Source organism: Aulonocara stuartgranti (assembly GCF_965226115.1).
Source record: "Aulonocara stuartgranti genome assembly, chromosome: 19".
NCBI classification, from domain to species: Eukaryota; Metazoa; Chordata; class Actinopteri; order Cichliformes; family Cichlidae; genus Aulonocara; species Aulonocara stuartgranti.
Window position 1 is genome coordinate 32,883,122 of NC_138955.1, and position 22,449 is coordinate 32,905,570.

General features: G+C 43.5%; 2 long non-coding RNA genes across 2 annotated transcripts in view; one reads left to right on the forward strand and one right to left on the reverse strand.

The window, feature by feature from the left end:
- Positions 1-1,766: 1,766 nt before the first annotated feature.
- LOC309695271 lies at positions 1,767-21,408 on the forward strand. Its single transcript, XR_014273102.1, has 3 exons — positions 1,767-1,933; positions 20,815-20,907; positions 21,190-21,408. It is a non-coding gene; the product is annotated as an uncharacterized lncRNA (long non-coding RNA).
- LOC309695272 overlaps positions 19,664-22,449 on the reverse strand; it is a 136,443-nt gene continuing 133,657 nt past the window's right edge. Inside the window, exon 3 of the long non-coding RNA XR_014273103.1 lies at positions 19,664-20,098. This is a non-coding gene — a long non-coding RNA (uncharacterized lncRNA). The remainder of the gene's footprint in view (positions 20,099-22,449) is intronic.

Consider the following 22,449-nt stretch of genomic DNA (forward strand, 5'->3'; position numbering starts at 1 on the left):
GCAAAATAAATTGAAAGCATTAAGACAAAGTCAAAAAAGTACGAAACTGGAACAGAAGGAGAGAAGTAAGAAAAAAAAAGAACATGAAAACAAACTAACCTCTCTGTACCAACACCCCACTGCCACCTACATATAACCCCCTTCCCAGCCCAAAACATACCCAACACTAGCCCACCCTCAGCCCAGCACAGCTCCCCACTTGGAAAGAAACCGGATGAAATGACATTATGCATATGAAAATGTCCAGAAAGATGTTTGATTTATGTATGCATTAGATGCAAATTCTATTACGGGACACAAGGCGGGCTGTGAGATTTCCCACTGAACACTTGGCTGCCCTGATCAAACCCCATCTCATTAATTCAGACAAGAGGGAGAAAGATAGAAGGAGTGAATGAGTAAGAATTGGGAAAAATTTACAACCCAGGCAGAGATTTCTCAAAAAAGCAAGGAAAAGGGTGTTGGTGGAGGAGCAAATTTCATTTTCCCTCTGAGGCCACAGTTAACTGCTATGGCAAAGAAAATACTCTGACTGTCCACTCCACAACAGGAACATTTAAAACACAACATCATTAAATATCCATTATTATGGGCAGCAGTAAAGAAAGAAACACTTTATTTGGAAGTTTGCATGTTTAGCATGTGGCTAAAATACAACCTAAATGCATCGCCACTACAAGCTGGTAACCTGATGGATGCTAATAGAAAAAAACACTGGCTGTTTTAACAACACTCAAGGAAACTGATGAGACTGACAAGCAGCAGAGAGCAGAAAACACAGGAGTCACTTTAATCCCTTTGAATGAAGGGGTCACATCTTTACAGCTGTTGACCCCCCACCCCATGTATTAAGTGAAAAAGCTTCCCAAACCTACCTGGCCCTGTGTAAAAAAGTACAATCAGTTAAACACATTAACTGATTGTATCATCCCAGCAGCAACAACTGCAATCAAGCGTTTGCAACTGCTTTCATCGCTGTGGAGGAATTTTGGCCCACTATTCTTTGCAGAATTGTTTTAATTCAGCCACATTGGAGGGTTTTCAAGCAGCAGCAGCCTGTTTAAGGCAAAGCACTTCAGGTGCCTAGGATACTTTAAAACATTCATTCTGTCTTTGTTTTATTTTTCACCATGTTTTACTGTTGTGTTGGTTTTACACCGTCGCATAATACTAACACAAAAGTTTCACAGTAGCTCAGGAGGTGGACAATGGCGTGTCCAGCGGGGTGGCCTGGGGGGGCACAGGCCACCCCCCCAACCAGACTGGCCACCCCAGGTGCCACCCCAAAGGCAAAAAATAAAATTCAATCAAATATCAAATGTCCGATTATGTTTTCACGGTGACGCTCAGATATCCGAGTGTAAGTGAATGCAGCACCGGCTTCTGCGCTATGTGCATCACGTTAGCAAAGGTAGGAGAGCCAAGCACGAAAGACGCACTGCAGGAAACAATTTTTCGGTGAAAGAAAATGAGGACAGAATAAATGTCCCGGTAAGTAATATTAAGTTTGTTGAGTTTAGTAAACTTCGGTGAAATTAGAATACCAAGGAAAAAATTACACTTAAAATAACACTTAAAAGAATTATTGGAATATTTCAGACAGTATGCTACTGAGGCCAGCTAACATAAGAGTTATGAGTTATAAGATGTAATCTAAGTCGTAACATTGCTGTATGGAGCTGCAGATTTGGTTGCAGGTTAACATAGCTGGACTGGCCATCGGGCTTATTTGACTTTTTTTTTTTTTTTTGTAATGGCATGAACAATGAGAGGTGGTGGATTGGCCAGATGCAGGTCGATGTGTAAAAATAACTCAGTTGTTTGGTGGTGGCTATGGCGGGGCTTCCACAGAGGCCAGCAGGTGGATGAGGGAAGGTGAGGCAGGAGGAGAGAGGCAGCCACCAGTCCGAGTGTCAGGTGAACTGAACTTCAGGTAAGAAGTTATGACCTGCAGTCTATCTGGGTCAGATATAAACTAAGTTTAGGTGGAGTTTATTTTCATGTTGCTGACTTTTTACTGCCAGTTGCAATAACTCATACTGCGTTCTAGCCAGCTTGACGGAGTTTTTATACAGCTGTTCGGTTGCTATGATGTTACTGATAGTGAACTTTATTTTATTCATAAGGTTAGTTAGTAGAGTTTCCAACGGCTCCTTAAAAAAATGGAATGGTCCCTCAATCAGAGAAAATATTACACGTTTCGTATTGAGCTGAGAAGAGACGCAGTTTGTCCCGGACTTTCGCTATAATGAAAAAAAGACACAAAGCTGGATTTATTCTGTCGTTACGCTGCACAGCTGCCTCTTCTTCTCTCATTCTCTCCCCCTCCCTCTCCTGTTTCTACTTCAATCATGAAACTGATCAATGATCAGCTGATCGGCTTTTCTCTCTCGTTTGTTTATCGCCCACTTTGTGCCAGAAAGAGGAAACCAGCGGATGTCGCGCTAAACAACAGCAGCACGTTTGATCAGCTGTTAGAATTTATTTAATATTAATTTCTAGTATCAGCTGATGTTTGCTGGAGCCACAGCTGTAAAGCTGCTGGTCATGATGTCTGTTTGGATATGTGGTGAGAGGGAAACATGAAGATGAAACCAGGAGATGTCCTTACTGAACCATCAGAGCTGAACAGGTGATGGAGAAACAGGTTTACCTTTTAGGTGACATGAATGAGTTGAAGTTATGAACTGTTTCTGAGAGACAAATAACACCAGGATCCTTTTTCTACGTAGCTGACAGCTGGTAACTGTGCAGGGGCGGGTCTAGCAAAGTGTTGCCAGGGGGGCAGGTAGGACATTAACAGGGAGAGGGGGGCACAAAGAAATACTTTTCTTTCTTATTCTCATTTAAAATATCTAGCTTTTATTAAATAATTATCTAAATCTTACAACCAAAGTTTTTATCTGACGTAAAATGTATAGAAATCATACATATACCAACAAGACTGTACATCACTGTCACCACAGGGTTTGTTTTCATTCAAAGTCTTTATGGCTTTACTACCTGGTGGGCCGGTCTGTAGTGAAAATGCCCGATTTTCTGTCCCAGTCCAGCCCTGCAGGTTATACTGGCAGTGTCACTGTGCCAGCTGACTGTATTTCATCATCAGCCAGTGTTGTTCTTGATCAATATTACCAAAGTTTACCATAAGGCAGCATAGAAAGTATTTACTTGCTTTCAGGTTTTATTCAAATGTTAGTCTTTTCAGTTGTTTCTCCACTTTTTTCCTGTTTCAAAATCAAACACCAGTTTGTGAGAAGATTATCTTCTTTTTTTAACAGGCAGATAAAGTTTTGCATTGGCTAATTTGTCAATTGTTTGTTACAAATGTTCGTATTTTAATATTCAAAAATGTTTTTGCCCAAAACATATGTGCACTATATGTCAGTAAAAATACTATGCAAATATTGCTGTCCTTGAATGCTGAGTAAGCACTGACAAAGCACTGATTGTATCTCTTGTACTTTATCAACGCAGTATCTAAAAACTTTGCACCGTAGTGGTTAAAATCTCATTCTAATAAGAGTTAAAAGTGCATTCGGTTATTAGGTTTATAGGATTATTGAATTATGGTTAATGGTTGGTAGAATTTTTTTTTTTAAACATTATCTGCCAATTAAATCTGCCACCCTTCTCCAAATCTGTGCCCCTACCTGGCCCCCCCAACAAAAATTTTCTAGACACGCCACTGGAGGTGGAGCAGGTAATCCACTAATCTGAAGGCTTTATGACCCAAACACAGTCCCCCACAGTCAGGCACAGAGGGAAGCATTAAGCTTTGGGGATGTTCTTCTGTTGGGGCCACTGACGGGGTCCTGAACAAGAACCTCCTTCCCTCAACCGGAACGCTGAAGATGGCTCATAGATGGAAGCGTGACAATGATCCAAAACATACTGCCAAGGCAACAAAGGAGTGGCTAAAGAAGCACATTATGCTCAAGGTGTGGTCTTGCTAGTCTCCAGACTTCAATGGGAGGGAGATTAAACGTCGAGCTGCCACAGGGCAACCAAACTCTCCGAGGTTCTGGCATTAGGAAATTCCTCCTGAGATGTCTGCAAACCTGGTGACCAGGAAAAGTCTGCACTTGCCAACAAGTGTTTCTCCATCAAATACCAAGTCATTTCTTGCTTGAGGATCAAATACTTATTTCACTCAAAGAAAGGCAAGTCAGTTTAAAACGTTTATGTAATGTGTGTGTGGGGGGGGGGGGTTAGTTCTTTGAAAGTGCACAAGCTGATATTTCTTCAACAACACGTTCTAAGATATTCTTTTAATAAGATTCCCATCACCATGTAAAGAGAGTAGCCAATGATCTCTCTGTTCATCTGTCACCTCTGCCCCCTTTGAACATTTGTAGGTAAAGCAAATAAGATAAGGTGAGGTGGTGATAAGAAGAGGCTTCAGGTGATCCTTTTTGCCAGTTTCCTCTCTTCCTCCTTCAGTTCCACATATGATTGAGGTCACATGGGGAATTCTTCCCTGGCCTAACTAATGTAATTGCATCAGAGCAATACCCTTAAATGACACCTCACTCCTGCTCTGCATACTAATTGTCCCGGCTCTGTCCTTGCCGCTGACCTTGGAGAATGAGGCCTTCGTTCTCCCAGGGGTGAGTTACGAGGACGATGTGTGTGTACGTCAGTGATCGTGGCGGTTTAGGGAGAAGAAGAAAAAACACTGTCCATCCATTGTTCACATTTCCAAGCAAAGACACTGTCATTCTGCATAACCTCCTCCCACCCTGCCTGCCTCACGGTACGCTGACCTCCCCCTTCGAACACTACCACACATAAACACACATACACCCACCCTCGCCCTCTGCCACCCCATCGCTCCCCTCTATGCATCAATGCAAATTATAACAATGGCCGAGGCTTTATTCAGCGGGGTAAGCCTGCGTGACCTTCTGTGACGGAGAGCAGCAGAGACAAAAGGCCATTTCTCTCTGAATAAGCACACGGACAGCAGCATCTTCCCAACCCAGACGGGGGGTGGGGTGGGGGCAAATGCAAAACAGGTTACAATTGTAAGGGTTTTTAAAGCAAAAGACTGCAGAATGGAAATGAATGCAGAGCAATTCAGTGGAGAGAGCTGAGGGAAAGCACGGAGGCTCCTGCCCCTTTGGAGACTGCTGATACAGGATGTGTCTGGGTTGTTGATCAGGACTCAGCTTTGTGGAACTGACGAAAGCAACCGAATGACAAATTTGCATGGTTTGTGTATTTACATTAGAGATAGAATGCTGTGGTCTCCGAGTTGGGAATGCATTTGTTGCTGGGTTTGGATCCTTAAAAGGATCGGTTCTTCCAGTCGCTGCATTGAGTTTTAATGAAGAAGGGTTTCAGCGAACACCTCTGTAAGCGTCACCCGAAACCTTGGCCGATTGTGACCCACACCCGTTCACACCGTGGCTTGTGTGATTAGGAAGAGGATCAATACAGATTGAAAATGTGACGTCATTCAGGGGCAAAACCGCAAAGGATTCTGGGAACTCGTGGCAAGAGGTACTAGCGCACGCAGGCTTTCAATTGAAATCCGTTACACAGCGATAAAAAGAAACACAAAAAATGTCAAGAAGCTGTTGTATTATTAACTGCAATAGCCGGTCGCATGACAGCCACGGGAAGTTGACGGGTAAAGAGATCGGTTGTTATCAGATTAGGTCGTTGAAGAGAAATTGTTCGAGTCGTGTTTCCGAAGTAACAAAGAGGCGACTGGATTGCAGCCATTCAAAGACCAAATATAACGTCCCAGAACACTCCAGCTCACAGGTTAGTCTGCTCCAAGCATTTACACAAAGGTCAGTCTGCTGTTGTAGTTAATGCGTCATTTTTCTTAACATAATTGGTGACATAGGTTACAAGCAAGTCTGGCGCTGAACAGAAATTGTCGCGCTATGCTCCTTTGTTTATTGTGCATAAATAGTGAATTGTCCTGACACAATATTGTGTTTCGCTTCTGTTATTATGGTACATTGACAAAAACATATACTTTTATTCACAGGATAAAACAGGTTTTTTGTATCACTAATTGTCCAGTACGATTACAGCATACAGTATTATTGTCACTGCTACATTTCTGTGATGCTACCAGAAATTATTTCCACTGCTAATTAATTACCGTTGAGCTCAAAGGTCCTATTAATAAACGGTTAACGAATGTGTATTTATGACGACGATTTGTGAGACTGGTAAACTTATGATACGTACGATGGTCTTTCGTTCTACACGGTGCGTTTCAAGGTCCTGCACCCATCCGTCGGTAAACTGTACCTGGGCTTGTTGCAGTGACCTGAAGTTACTAAACTTCATGAGTGTGTGCACTCACTCCAAGAATCGTATAATTATAAATATGAGCGTGGTGAAAGTTGGGCAGCACGCTAACGTCTTTTGTCCACTCTGTGTGCTCGTAAGGGTCTAACCCTTTCACTCCTTAGATTTTTTTCCTCGTATCTTTTCTTTGACTTTTCATCAAGTCTGTCTTTATACGGACCGGCATTGTTCTCCTTTGTTTTGTACATAACCTTTTTGTGCAGCAAAGAAAAAGCAACAAGGTATTGGAACCGGAGAATAAACGTTTTGCGGTGCTGCAAATGTTTACGTTTGATGTGGTACTTGGATTGTTTTGCCACGAGTTCCCGGCATGCAATGCACGAAAGTCACGTGGTCCGTCAATCTCTATAGGGGGTCCCTGGCCCTGCCAGAGATACTCTCAGTGTCACGGACCCGGCTCTGGGGACTCGGGGTCCGTGGGCAGTGGGGACTGTGACTGTTATTGTTATTATTATTATTATTATTTGGTGTGTTGTCTGCACTGCCCCTATGCACATCTGTATGTAGGCAGGTATGTGTGTGTTTTGCCTTTCTGCTGTGGCCAAGTTACAGGCACCTTCAGCCCTGGGGGCGTGGTCTAACTTGAGGGCTGGCCACACCCGAAGTCCTGGCCGCACACCGTTTGACTACACGTCAGTCTTCAAACAAGTCAAGTGTGAGTGTATGCCTGCTGGGATAAGTGTTAACGGCTGCCTCTATTGTTTTCCCCTCAGGAGGAGTGTGGGACGAGAAGGAGCAGTGAGCACGGGGAGTGCAGGGACACTGGGGCAGAGAGCACTACACGGGGACTTTTGGGAAGAAGACACTACACGGGAGTCTGGGAAACTGGGGATTTATTGTTGTTTACTTCACCACCTTGTAAATAAACACTGTTGCACTGAAGAGTCCGGCGTTTGGGTCCTATTTCCCCATCTCCCCACGGTCTGCCAGCCAGACCGTGACACTCAGGCTACGTCTACACTAATCCAGATAATTTTCAAAGCAGTGTTTTTGTCTAAAAATGCTGCACGCTATCATTTTCAATTGTTTTAATCCACACTGAAAATGCTTATGTTCTTGTACTGAGCATGCATGAAATGCAAGACAATTCAACCTGCGTTATTTCTGTCTGCCGTTTATTTACTTTCCCTGCTCTTTGAAACGTCGAGGAAAACGTTTTTTAAATGGACTAACAATGAGGTGGAGTTGCTTCTGTGAGTAACACAAAAGCACAAAGTTGCAAAAGTGAGTGAGAGTTAAAGAAGTTGAAGAAAAGCTGTTTGGAGCCTCCCTCTGCTATCTTAGTTTAATTGGTCACATGAGTGCATCACATGACTAAAATTGGTCAGGTTTTCCAAAGCCTCCATTTAAACAGTCCACACTGTGACACGGAAACAACGTTTTCAAATCTATCCACTTTGGAGAACATTTTCAAAAAGCTCTGTTTTCCTTGACCAAAAGCGCCGTCTGAGTGTGGACGAAGCCTGAAACTTCTTGGGTGAGATCCCAAAAGGTTGATTCTGTTCATCTGGACATTTTCAGTGGGAGAAACGTTTCGTCACCAGGTATCTTCTTCAGTCTCAGCTGACTGCAGGTCTCCAACCTTCAAATCAAATCACAAATCAAATCAAATCACTTTTTATTGTCACATCACATGTGCAGGCACACTGGCACAGCACATGCGAGTGAAATTCTTGTGTGCGAGCCCCACAAGCAACAGAGATGTGCAAACACAACAACACAAACGAGCAAAATACAAGAATGGCCAACCTGAAACTAATAAATATATGTACAATATATAATAGTGTATGCATTTCTGGATGTGTATACTAAATATTTTCCTACGCGTGTGTGTGTGTGTGTGTGTGTGTGTGTGTGTGTGTGTGTATACACATTTTTACAAATTAAATAGTAAAAAAATAAAATAAAATAATAATAATAATAATAAAATATATAAAATATACAGAGTTGAGACATGTGCAAAACAAGTGGCATTTATATACAGTATGGAGTGCATAATGTTAAAGTTCCAGTAGTGAAGCTGAGGTGTCTATGACGTGGTCAGCAGTCTGATGGCCTGATGGAAGAAGCTGTCTCTCAGTCTGCTGGTTCGGGACCGGATGCTGCAGAACCTCCTTCCTGATGGAAGCAGTCTGAACAGTTTATGGCTGGGGTGACTGGAGTCCTTGATGTCCTTATAAACAGACCTTTGCACAATGACTCAAACCAGCCCACTGAATGAACAACGGGCTGCGAGGTAACCTTCTCTGATGAGGGGTGAAACGTCTTCAAAGAAGTCCAGAAGCTTTTCTTTCCAAGCTTGTATTCACCTGTATGCACACTCGTTACACCCGCCGTTTATCGAACGGAGCAAAGCATGAATCCGTTACAGCGATTTCTCAGCATCCATGTTCTTTTTGGTCATCGTTTCAAATGTAATGCTTTCTTTTCCTTGTCTCTAGCTACGTGCTGGTCTTTGGTAAATTTCCATACATATAGAAAAAGTTTTTTGAGCAAATACACAAATGGCCATAGTGCTGTAGTTATCAGTATATAAGAGAACATTTCAGAGTTGAGGTGTTGGACAACTTCTTTGAAATGTACCGTTATCGCAGAACAGATGAATTTGCTGTGGCAGTGATTATTTCTCCACCGAGCTCTGCTGCAATCTGGTAGCTTCCCCTATTCTGTCTGTGGATCGTGAAAAACATCAGACGAGTCCCAAACACTGCAAAAACCTCCTCTCAGGTTAAAGCCTGCATCTCACACTCTGTTACAGGCGTGGGATTCTGCTCTCCTTGTACAGGTGTTTCTGCACTACTGTGAGATGTAAGGAAATTTGGAAGAAGAGCAGTTGGCCGTGGCTATTTTGTCATTTTTGCAGCTTATTGCACTCAAATGCATTACTACACACATACGCTGTCCCTTTTCTTCCTGTTTGGAAAAATGCAAAGAGGGTGGTTTTGTGGGATTTAGCGTTTTCCTCTCCAGCTGTTCTTGTACGGATCGTTTTGTCTGAGAGCACAGCAGGTTTAATCTAGTTCAGATAATTTCACCGCGCCTTGTAATGGGGTCCCTAAAGATGAAACCTGCTCGTGTTTTCACAGGGCTGGAAAAAAAGCAGGAACCTTTTAACCAAAACTCCATCCTGCTCCGGAGCAGGCGCAGGCATGAAGCTATTTTAGCATCCTGCCTCCTGCCCCTGGGACCAGGCATTAGACAGTCACCCTCCCCACCGCATCCACACACACAAACAACAAGCCTGCATCCACACACACACTCCAGGCCTCATGCACTTCCCCTTAATGTCTGGCAATTTGCCAGGTTGTCATTGAAAAGGTAAGTGTTGATTTCAGTAGTAATGATAGGCAATGCAGAGAAGGGTGGGAAACTTCAGAACAACGAAGCAGTCCTTTGGAGTTTTTTTCTTTTCTTTCTTTTCTCCCTCACCTCCTCCTCCTCCTCCTCTGGAAAGGGAGAGAAGTGTCAAGTTTGTGACAAGTGATACCCCCCCACCCCCACCCCACGCACGCCTGTAAAGGCGTTGACGATGGAAAGTTTGTGGAGTTGCGTTCTTCGCAGATAGTTTGACCTACTTAGGTTAGCAGAGCGCCTAACACACGCAGGTTTTGTGCAGCCTTATATTTTTGTTGAGGATGATTCTGACTGAGAGATGAGCTAACATCCAGTAAAATTATATCATTACATATCTCAGTGTGCTAAAACCTTCCACTGACATCGTCTGTCTGAGGTTCCTCCAGCTGTGGCTCTAAAATATTTTTAAAACTTACAAAATACTTTGATTACATCACCGAGCAATAACGTGTAAATACTGAAAAATCTATTCTTACTGAGGTTTCTGTGCAGCAGCAGTTAATTAGAACATGTTTTTACCCTTCATGTTAATCTGTGCATCATGTTAAACTCTTTTTCATATGCAACTGTAGAAGTTGAAGCTTTTGTCACCACTTTCATATGCAGCACATGCATATAGATATGTACATTTAATTAATATAATCATGATATAGGGAGAAACCTTTATTCACAGGTACATTCAAGACAATCAAGATCACTTTACAAGCAATTAAATACCAAAATCACCATATGGAATAAAGCATAAAATAACCCCATAGATGTACAGAGTATAACAGTCGCTGTCAAAGAGATAGAAACACAGTCAGTCATTAGAAATAATAATAAAACTAACAGAATAAAGTCCCCTGACAGCAGCAGCATTCACTCATCAGTGGAATAAAAACACTGTTATAATATTTCCACTGAACGTTATGTTAACATTTATAGTTTTACATCAAATTGCCTTGTATCTGTCCTTCACATCACACAGATGCTGAATGCTTCCCTGGAAACATTTGCACTGTTCCTTTTTCAAAATTAATAGTTTTCATAAGAAAACTTTGGTTATTTAGTAACTAATTTATTCTTCCCTTTGTTGGTGATTTGCTCTGATTAGTGAACTGGGATGGCAGCTAGTTTGTTTCTACCAGTGAGCAGGGTGTCAGTGGAAAGTGTTGACAATGAAAGAAGAAAGAGGGGAAGACGTGTTTAGAGGCAGCAAGGCTGAAGAAATGTAGGCTTGGAGGTGACAGTGGGGACCTTAAATGTAGGGACTATGGATGATAAGCTGGCTGACATGATGGAGAGAAGGAGTGTAGGAGACAATGTGGACGGAGGCCAGGAGCACCGGAGGCAGATTCAAACCTCGGTGTAGAAGAGACATGGAGTCGAAAAAAATCAGACGGGATCATTAGTTTAAAGCCGGAAATCAAAGAGTTGATGTTGAATGTAGTCATTGTGTGCGCCCAGCAGGGTGGATGTCAGGAGGGAAAGAGTGGACTGGTAGAGTGTGTGAGGGAGGTGACTGGAGCATGCTGGGACAGACATGTAGGAGAATAAAACACAGGCTATGAGATGTTGTTCTGAAGGTATTTAATGCAATAGCAGAGGAAACATGGGACAGATGAAAAAGGTAGTGCTGTGATGCTAGGTGCACAGCAAAGAGAGAGGCTGTAGGAGCGAGCTGTATGTGAGGCTGAATACTGTGTTAGCGAGCTGCATTCATAAACAGCATGGGTGCACATACCTGCTAAAACGAGTAAATAAGTAACTGTGCAATAAACTACTACAGTTACACTGACCACAGGCACACAGACCTGGCTCCACTTTACCTCCACATTTTTGTACCAGGCTGTAAATATGATTCTCTATTCTATTTTAAACCAGTGCCTTGTTTTACACGCTAACACACTCACACACACACACACATATAGAGAAGACAAGTTCTTCTTTGGGCGGAGAAACAGATAGCAAGGCTCAGAGGGATGGGTGGGGGTGCTAGAGATATTTAAAGGCAAAGGAGATGGGCTTTGTTAAAGATGCGATTCCCCTGGGTTTCCCTTCCTTTAGTCGAAGGGATCTAATAGCACGATGCTCCTTTTCGAGCAACACCTACTTTGCTGGGGGGGAGATAGGATGGCGTGTAATTATACTGCAAGGGCTTTCAGAGCCCTGACATACCTGTCACCGGGGAAGGAGAGGAATGAGGAGACATCTGCATACCTTTTAGCTCTTACTTCAGAATATAGAAACTTGTCCTTTCTCATTTGTTTCCACCTATTGTGCTTTTTTTCTCCTCCTTCCACTTGCTAGAAGAAGCTTGTTTTAGAAGTTTAGGGCTTGTACTCAATGCCTGTTTGATGACTTTTAAGGAGGGAAAAAAAGTGAAAGCAAGGAGGCGCTTTTGATTTTGATTTGAGAAATGGTGACTAATGAGAGGAGATAATCACTGTAGAAGTTGAAGCTTTTGTCACCAATTCAAATGTTGTTTGAACACATTCATTTCATCATTTGTACAATAACAAATTGAACTTAATAACTCACAGTGATAATCAGGGATCAAACACAATAGAAAAACAATAAAAGACAGATGGGATGCTTCAAAGCCAGCGTGGATTCAGCATGAACATGAGAACATACTGAGACCAGATACAAAATGATGCATTCACCTGATCACGTGTGTCGCAGAGGCATGGACGAAGGCATGGATGAGGCCCAGCATGTCTGGACCACACTTTAGGTGATGGTGTTGTAGGGGTTACACACACCTCAGGGCAAACCCATACCTGTGTGGGTTTCTTTCTCCCACAGTGCAAAAACTGTTAGATTCATTGGTGATTCTGTTAAGGCCACAGAGCTGTAGATACTGGGTATAGACATATGCACGTAGCATGTAGTTCTTTGAGCTGCCAGTAAATCCACTGTGCAGGTAGATGGCAATCATTAATCAAGCATACTTTGCCCATTTAGCAACAGCATCACTTTTATAGTGATGCTGTTGCAGGACCAGACGGTCCTGCAACAGGCTACAATCAAAGTCACATGACACCATATGATGAATGAATCTTCATCAGTGAAGGAAAGTCCTCTTATCAGATATCAGATTCCTGAGATACGTACTGAAGGCTGGCAGCAGGGCAGATATCACAAATGACACCTTTGGAGTATTTGAACTGAATCATGTGACAATGATATGGTTTGCTGTGAGATTCAGACCCTCAAAGATGTTTCCACTTCAACACCATTGGACGACGTCACATTGGTCTTTTAATCAAACCTGTATTCTGTTTCTGCCATTTGGTATTTATCATGTTGACGTCTTTTTTTGTGAAATATTTTGGCAGATGTGCATTTTCCATAGCCCTTCCAGCCTTATTTATTATTTATTATATTCTCGTGTACATAGTGTTCCCATATTTCTTTCTTCTCCTTCAGTATTTTGTCTTTTACTTCCACACTTTGTGGTCTTGCTACATAAAGTCTAATACAATCTATGGATCCATGTTATCTTCCTAGCACAACTAGTCTCTCCAGAGTGTCAGCAGAAACTATCCATCCATCCATCTTCATCCCCTTTATCCGGGGCCGGGTCGCAGGGGCAGCAGCCTAAGCAGAGAGGCCCAGACCTCCCTCTCCCCAGCCACCTCCTCCAGCTTATCCGGGGGAATACCAAGGCGTTCCCAGGCCAGCCGAGAGATATAATCTCTCCAGCGTGTCCTGGATCTGCCCCGGGGCCTCCTCCCGGTGGGACATGCCTGGAACACCTCACCCAGGAGGCAGGGGGCATCCTTGTCAGATGCCCGAACCACCTCAGCTGGCTCCTTTCGATGTGCAGCAGCAGCTGCTCTACTCTGAGCCCCTCCCGGATGGCCAAACTTCTCACCCTATCTCTAAGGGAGAGGCCAGCCACCCTTCGGAGGAAGCTCATTTCTGCCGCTTGTATTTGCGATCTCGTTCTTTCGGTCACTACCCACAGCTCGTGGCCATAGGTGAGGGTAGGGACGTAGATCGACCGGTAAATTGAGAGCTTCGCTTTTACACTCAGCTCCCTCTTCACCACGACGGACCGGTGCAGCGTCCGCATTACTGCAGCTGCAGCCCCAATCCGTCTGTCGATCTCCGGCTCCCTTCTCCCATCACTCGCGAACAAGACTCCGAGATACTTGAACTCCTCCACTTGGGGCAGGAACTCATCCCCGTCCCGTCAGATTTATTTACACAGCACCAAATCACAGCAACAGTCACCTCAAGGCGCTTTACATTGTAATAATAATACATCCAGAGAAACGACACTACAACATATTAGCTTGTTTCTCTGTGTATCGGGTGGATGCTGTGAGAAAAGTCCACCAGTGGCCTGTAGGTGCTGTGATGTTGTCCCTGGATTGTCCTACAGTGTACTGGCCTTCAAGTTTCTTAAATGTGTCATAACAAGTAAAGCAGTTGAAAGTGCGTCTCATCCCATTATGATATCAATCAGTCCCAAGATGCAGCTGCTGATGTCAAATTCTTAAGTGTTAAAAATGCGATTCCACTGACCCAGGCTTTGTGCCTGCATCGGTCCAACAGCACCTCGCCCACAGCTGCAGAGAGCACAGCAGAGCAGGAGGACCGTGGTACAATTGTTACGAGCAGCTTTGTGCAGGTAGCTTACAGACCCCACCTTGTTCGCTTTTATGTCTAACAGCAGGGGAGAAATGTTAAATTGTACCAGCCCCTCTTTACATGTATATAAAAATGTCCTGAACAAGATTCCTATCTTAATAGATGAAGCAGAAGCAAAAGAACTATAATTTTAATCAAATCCTGGCCCTTATTGGTGTGACGCCGCTGAGTGCCATCGAAGCTTAAAATTCATGTTGTTGGGAGCTTGGAGAAAGAAACTCAGCGGGTGGTGTCTCACAGTGTAATTATCCCTCACTTACAGGTATTTCTGTCGCCACAGTCATTATCTTCCCTTGTAAAGAGGAAATCAATTTGTACAGATGTATATGAGGAGTTGGAGATTGCCCAGAGGAGAGGAAAAAAGGGGAAGAAAGGCATTCTGGTGAAAGGGGGAGAGGGAAAATTGAGGATAGATGACTTGTTATTGGTCTGCATGCGGGGCTTGTTTGTTTGTTCGTCTGATTGGCTGTAGTTAGAGTGGCGTTGGGTTTGAGAGAGCAGCACAATGAAAAATGTGTCTTTGAATTCAACTCATTATTAAGTTTTATTACTGTGTTCCAAACAAGAGGCAGTATCACTTTTACAGACTCTATCGAACACTAGCTGCTTTGAAAGAAACCCCAAATTTAAATCTGTTCACTTTTTTATTTATGTTTTCAAGATGACAAATGTTTAGATGCAAATTGATCGACTCAGTCTGAAGTAAGAAGTTGGTTTAAACCATCTATTAATGAAATGAAAACTTTACAGACTAAAGGCAAGGCAAGGCAAGTTTATTTGTATAGCACAATTCAACAACAAGGTGATTCAAAGTGCTTTACAGAGACATTAGAAACAAGAACAAATAAAAAGCATGATTTAAAATAAAGACAATCGTATGTAATTTCTGCGCTCACACTGTGCCAGTTCAGCTCCTTCAGTGAAATAAAGGTGCCTTATGTATAAAGTATTTAAGCACACAGATGTGTCCTGTGGCAGGCATGGTGCATATTCACAGCACCTGGTCAACACAGGGTTTTATGGGCCAACAGCGGGCTACAAAAACAAGTCTGACTGTGTGCACCAAAAAAGATCAAACTGCTGCCCTGTGCTGTGACATCAATGAAGACTTTCCATATAACTGAATGGTCGCAATCATACAGTGGCCCCGAGAGGACAAATGGACTGCAACTGAAGAAAAGAGCAGCAATAAGAAAAATGCTGCAAAAGCACACAAAAAAGAAAGTGGAGACAGATGTCCAAAAGCACAAGGGAAGTGTTTCTGGGGAGACAATAACCTGACGGACCAGTTGCAGGAACCAAAACATACTTGGTGTGTTTTATCATGATTCATATAATACTGATGATGGATTTTTAGGCTAATAGTTAGGCTAGCACACTTACCTCTCATCTTTTCATTCCTTACAAAACCGATAGATCCTCCACTTCTGTGTGTCTCCCAGTGCAATTCTTAGCATATTTTGGTTCCTGCAACTGGTCCGTTGGGGCGATCGTGGCTCAAGAGTTGGGAGTTTGCCTTGTAATCGGAAGGTTGCCGGTTCGAGCCCCGGCTTGGACAGTCTCGGTCGTTGTGTCCTTGGGTAAGACACTTCACCCGTTGCCTACTGGTGGTGGTCAGAGGGCCCGGTGGCGCCAGTGTCCGGCAGCCTCGCCTCTGTCAGTGCGCTCCAGGGCGGCTGTGGCTACAATGTAGCTGCCATCACCAGTGTGTGAATGTGTGTGTGAATGGGTGGATGACTGGATATGTAAAGCGCTTTGGGGTCCTTAGGGACTAGTAAAGCGCTATATAAATACAGGCCATTTACATTTACCATTTATTATTCGAGTTCATCATGAGTCGGCTCTTCCAAACTGATAGATGTTGATGACGCTGTTTTGTGCATGATGTGCTGCTTTTTGTGATTGTTTAGCCTTCCAAACGTTGCCAGGCGGGTTCTGTCTAACTGCTTTCTTGATTCAGCAGGTCTGGAAAGAACCTAGTGAAAACAACCTCAGCACTCTGAAAATGGTGTAATAGCATGAAAATAGCATAAAAATGGAGAACTCTGCTTGTTTCCTTCTGAAAATGTGGCATAATAGCACCACTGCAGTTCACTGTAGCTCACTTAAAGGTATGGTAGTAGCTGCTTAACTAGACCTGTAACGTCCCTGTCGTTTTCCATTGGCCTGCTGCTGTAAAGGGGAGACAATGCACAATCCCTGTCTGCCAGTCTGGACTGGACATCTTCCCCAGACTCTATCAAGCATTAGTGTTTCTGTCATAAAGCCTAATGATTTGGACCCTGCAAGTACAGACTGTTAGTCTGGTTTGATTACTTAATGATAGCATTTGTCTGGTTAGCTGTGCTGGCTTGGCCATGGGCCACTTATCGAGAGCAGCATTTTGATTGGACAATGGACAGTGTGGGTGACAGATTGCAACAGTCCAGCCAGCGCGTCATACACTGTAACTACTAACGAAATTACTGCAATTAAGGTCAGCCAATTTCCCCATGCACAATGGTCAAGAGCGATAACATCACCATCCACATGCGCACGTGCAGGCTGTGATTAGTGCCCGACATGTGACACCGTTTTTGTCCAGTCGGTAAATGAGCTGTCCTAATCGGTCAAACCTTATTGCTAATTAAGTGACAGCATTTTCTTAGCATATTTTGTGGATGGGTATGTGGGGGTCCTGTCACAGAAGATACAGCATGCTCTCTGTTGGCCAGTCCAATTAGTCGCATTACAGCGAGGGCTGTCTGGAGGAGATGAGGGCCGCAGTGCCTGAAGGTAGTCGAGACGGGCCAGACGCACACATTGTCTAAGATCAAGAAACAAATGAAGCACCATGTAATGATGATCAACATGTTGTGTCCAGCTGCCTGAATATACAGACTGGACACCCACGCCCCCGACTGCCCGACTGGACACATCTTCCACAAACGACTGGCGGCAGCCTGACACCTTACATCCCACTCTGGACACTAAAGAGGCAGCCGAGGCGTGGACGGAGAGGACTTTGATCCAGCTGCTTCGTGGTCTGTTCCCATTACATCTAGGATAACGATGCCGAGCACATGCCTGATGCTTAGCCCCAAAGGGCAACTACGTGGATACCCAGCATCCTTGGACACGTGAATATCTGCTTCTGAGCAAGATGGCTGCTCCACGCCAAAGAGAGAAGACAAATGTGCTAGTGATGGGACGGGCAAAACTGAGATGAGTCACCGCAGCGTCGTGTTTTGTTTCCAGCGCAGTGTGGACTGTGTCGTACAACAAAGGGAGACTGTGCTAAGGGTAAGGCTGGATTCCCTTTATATTGGAATTTGGCAGAGGAAGCACCCCGGGAAAGAGACCGAGGAAAATAAAAGTGTCCAGAAAGTTAAAACTTTTTCCCAGCCTCTCACCTGACCTAATTACAGCAGCTCGATGGCTGCTAGTGCAACACTTTACCTTTGGAGTCCGACGTGCTTTCAGATTCCTGAGTTATTCTCATTTCAGCGTTTTTTGTTTTTTTTAAATATTCCTCTTTGTTTCACTGCCTGGGTTGTAGCCCTCAGGGGACTCTGCTTGTTGCAGCAGTCGGAAGGGGGTTGTTCTTCCTTCACTTTGGTTTAGTAAAGAGAATAAAAATAACTCCTGCCAGGCTTTCATTCACTACAGCTGTGAAGACATGATTTAACCAAGCACTACAAAAGGCTGAGCCCTGGGAAAGTCTGCTGTGTGTGGAGTAAACAGGATCAGCGCTGGCCCTTGTTGGCCCTTGCAGGAGATAACACGTACTCAGTTTGTAAACCAGAGAAAGGACTTCACCGCAGGTTTATGGACAATGAAATGTCTTCACACCATCCACACAGAAAAACATCATTTTTATACCGTTCTTAAAACTCTCTCTCTTTATTTCTTAACATATATATACATATATACAGCACGGAGCCCTGTTTAGCGCCCACTTGTGCCAGTTCAGAAGGTGGCACCACTGGGTTAATGTTAGCTAACCAGTGTCAGATAACTCAGGAGTGCTGGGCGGATCGATCCAAATATCGATTGTATCGATACCAAGTCAGCATCGGTATCAGATCGATACTAGCCTGGTCGATTCTTTACTTTCAGTTCTGCTCTTGTTTGCAATGCTGTGCTTCAGCAAAGACCAACAGCCAGGTCGCCGGACTCGCCGCTCCTGTGTCAGCGCAGGCACACTTTGCTCCTCCCCCCTCTTGTGTTTAGATGCTGCGCCGTCACGTGACTTAGACGCTTTAGGTGTTGTTTACATATATTTATATTTTCACCAGTTGTTGTGTTTGTTGTTGAGGATTTTAATTGTAATTTTAGTGTTATAGTTTCTCAACAGTACTTGTTTGTTTTCATTTGTTTCCTGGTTTGTGGCACTTTTTATTTTACATGTTTCTAAAAAAAATGATAATAAAACATTTTCTATTTAATTATAAACTTTGTGCTAATTATGTCCTGGGTTTTAACTATCTAATAATAAAAAAGGAAACATTACAAAAAACACTTATGGTCATGAAAATTAATTGAGATTTAGCAATTCAATGAGCATCCACCTTATTTATTGAAAAGTATCGGTATCGATTTCAGTATCGGCGATCTGGCCCATGTTTACTTGGTAGCGGATTGATACCAAAATATGCAGTATCGCACACAGCTGTAACTCAACAAGGTCACTAAAACTAAAACACAGTGTCACTTGGCTGTAGTGTCCCCGAGTGCAGCGATTACTTTTATGTTTACGTAATCTTCAGCAGGAAGTGGTTGTTCATTGTTTAAATAGCTGGAATTACCTGTGATGTCAGGGTTTGTAGGGTTTGTAGGGTGTGTAGGGTTTGTAGGGTTTGTAGGATTTTTAGGGTGTGTAGGGTGTGTAGGGTTTGTAGGATTTGTAGGGTTTGTAGGGTGTGTAGGGTTTGTAGGATTTTTAGGGTGTGTAGGGTTTGTAGGGTGTGTAGGGTTTGTAGGGTTGTTAGGGTTTGTAGGGTTGGTAGGGTTGGTAGGGTTTGTAGGGTTGTTAGGGTTTGTAGGGTTGGTAGGGTTTGTAGAGCATTTCCTAAAGGAGGAAAATGTGGTGGAGAGCTAGTTTGACTCGTGGCTCGTCAAACCTTGTTTTTCCAAACAGTTTATGGTACAGCGGCTAACACTTTATCTGTTGTTTGCACTTTTCTGAGAAATACTCACTATTGTTTTGTTTTGTTTTATTTTAAATGTAGAAGTTTCAGTGCGTTTAAGCAGCCTGTGGTTCCAGTTTGTGTATCAGTGTCTAAATACTTTGTTACTTACTTGGACTTTAATAAAAATGTTCTAATTTACATATTAAAGATTAGTTCTTGTTTATAAATGATGGATTAAGCGCTTACTAACACCTTACTAATGCTTAATAGAGTGTCCTTATTATGTCACATAATCCAGTGACTTTGGATTACCTTTGACATGTGACAAACATGATCATCGTTAATAACACAGTGTCAAATGTTTCATATTTTCATACAGGCAGAACTCTAACACTACTTTCTGCAAAGACACTATTGATCCATTTTATCTTAAAATGAGTTAGAGGACTGGTTGGAGATCAGCGTCACAGTGCAGGAACCTTGTCCGAGCTAACATATCTGCTTTGACACTCAGCAGCTGCCACAGACACTGTGAATGTGGTCATAGGAGGATGTGCTGCATTACCTGTGAGCTGGCTGTGCATACGTACGTGTGCAGGTCTGTTTGCCATCAGGCATCGCCCTCCTCTCGGGTCCGAAGGGGCTCCCGTGTCCTTCTGCGGAGACATCATCATCACTCAGATGTGCAGACATAATGGCGCCTTCTGACACACACACACTCAGCGCAAGTGTTACCTGGAGGCCTCGAGCATGGTGGGGTTTGCCAGCAGAGGCCCAAAATCGGAGATAATCTGTGTCATTCATATTGTGCCATGTGACACAAATGATCTGATAATTCACATGTGAAGTGAATTAACATCTGTTGTTTGAATGGGCCATTCATCAATTTCACAGGTCTGTGCTACTGACCACAGATGTGTGTCCTTGTGTATGTGAGAGACTCTGGTACATTATTAGAAACTGACGGTTCGAGGTGAATATGAAGCCGCTCGCTACAATGTGCATTTAGACGAATACGTCTCATAAGTGCACTGGCTCTCCTCGAGGGCTTAGCTCACAAATCCACTTCACGCGCTGAACAGCAGACTCTCAGCGTGTCATGCTGTATTTCACTAAAGTGACCACAGACTCTGGTAAGAGCGGGCAGCATTTGGCACGTGTTTACAGAGAGGATATTCTTTGGACAAAGGTCTTCTGTGCACAAAAAGGATGCAATAACATGCAGATGAGCTTTCCTTTTCAACAACAATTGTATACAGGCAATTTTCTGGGAAGTGAAATGTACTTTTTATCAGACAGGAAACCAATCCAGGGCGATGTATGATTTCCTGGAATGAGAAGGTTTAAATCATTGTGTGTCTGTCTTTTATAGCGCTTTGGTGCAGCTGAGACGGCAGGAGCGAAGAAAGAAGAAGCAAAAGCGGAAAAGGGAGGAGGAAGCAAAGAAAAAACTCCAGAAGGTGGTGTAAGTACAGCGGCTTCATTCACACAAACATGCACACAGACGAGAAAAAAACTGTTCCCGAGAAAATCTGCTCGATTCAATCAAGCTTAATTCTATTTTGATAATTGTGGGTGCTGGGCGTCTAGGCCTGGCTCCACGGGGAAGCTGTGACTTGTGTACAAGACTGACAATGAAGTCGGGTAACAACAGCTGCTGGGTGGAGGGCGAGCTCGTGTACCTCGACGCTCAAGTCTTGTCAGTCACATTTCCCCTAATTAACGAACATCTGCTTTCCATTTTCAGTTACACTGCATCGCCAGCTTGTCTCGTATGAATCGACGACTTCTGACCTCCCAGAGGTAGCACTCACTGACAGAAGTACTCGGCCGGCGATGTACAGCGTTTCCCCTTTTTTCTTCTTTTATGAGGGCCACCATGCTACTGCGGGGAAGAAGTGGAGAGGTGTGTGGATTTTTAGCCCTCTGAGACTACTCTTCCTCCTCCTGTCCTGTGGGACTCCGACAGAAAGTGCACTGTTTGTCTTGTGCTGCCATTGGTTAAGCGTCCTCCTGTGGTGTGCCAGCCTCTATCCACCAAGGAGCTACAGTCCTCTTTGTACCTCTGCAGTTCAAGCCTACTCCCACACCAACCTGTGTGTGTGTGTGTGTGTGTGTGTGTGTGTGTGTGTGTGTGTGTGTGTGTGTGTGTGTGTGTGTGTGCGTGGTAAACAAGGCTAGCCTAAAACACACACACACCATATGACCAGTGAACAATAAGAGAATATTGCATCAGCTGTTGACATTATGCTTTTTCCAAATGATTCATATCAGTCCTACATTATTAAACTGAATCATCACCAAGAATGAACCAAGCAAGCTTTTCCAGTCCTTACATCATAATCATGGATTAAAGTATCTGCAGATACTGAGTGCCGATGCTCTGCTCTGCACTCTGAGACTCGCAAGGTAAGGCAACAAGTTCAACACTCATTATATAACTCCATATAAAACAATATAAAGCAAATAAGAAATAAATATGTCCAAAAAAATATATATTTACTAGGTCAGTATTTATTATTGTATGCCACAGAGATCAGAGATCAGTGCAGACTTTTTGTTAATTAATCTGCAGTACAGGTTGACTGACAGTTCAAACTGGGACAGCTTATACAACAGCAAAAGGACAGCAAGGAGGTTGGTGGTTCAATTCCTGGCTGCTGCAGCCTGCATGGCAAACATCCCTGTGGTGCATCAGTCAGAATAAGAATGTGTGTGAGTGTTAGACAGGAAGTGCTGGTGTGAATGGGCGAATGAGGCAAGTTGTGTAAAGAGCTTTGAGTAATATGGCTGCGTTCACACTGCAGGTGAAAGTGCATCAAATCAGATTTTTCTGACCCTACTCTATCCGATCATGGTGTGACAGTGTGAACGGCACAAATCCGATATTTTCAAATCCGATCTGGGTCACTTTCGTATGTGGTGCTGAATCCAACACATATCTGATGTTTCAGAAAGCGACTGCTGTTTGAATGGTCACGTCGCATTAAATGCGATCCGTCTTTTA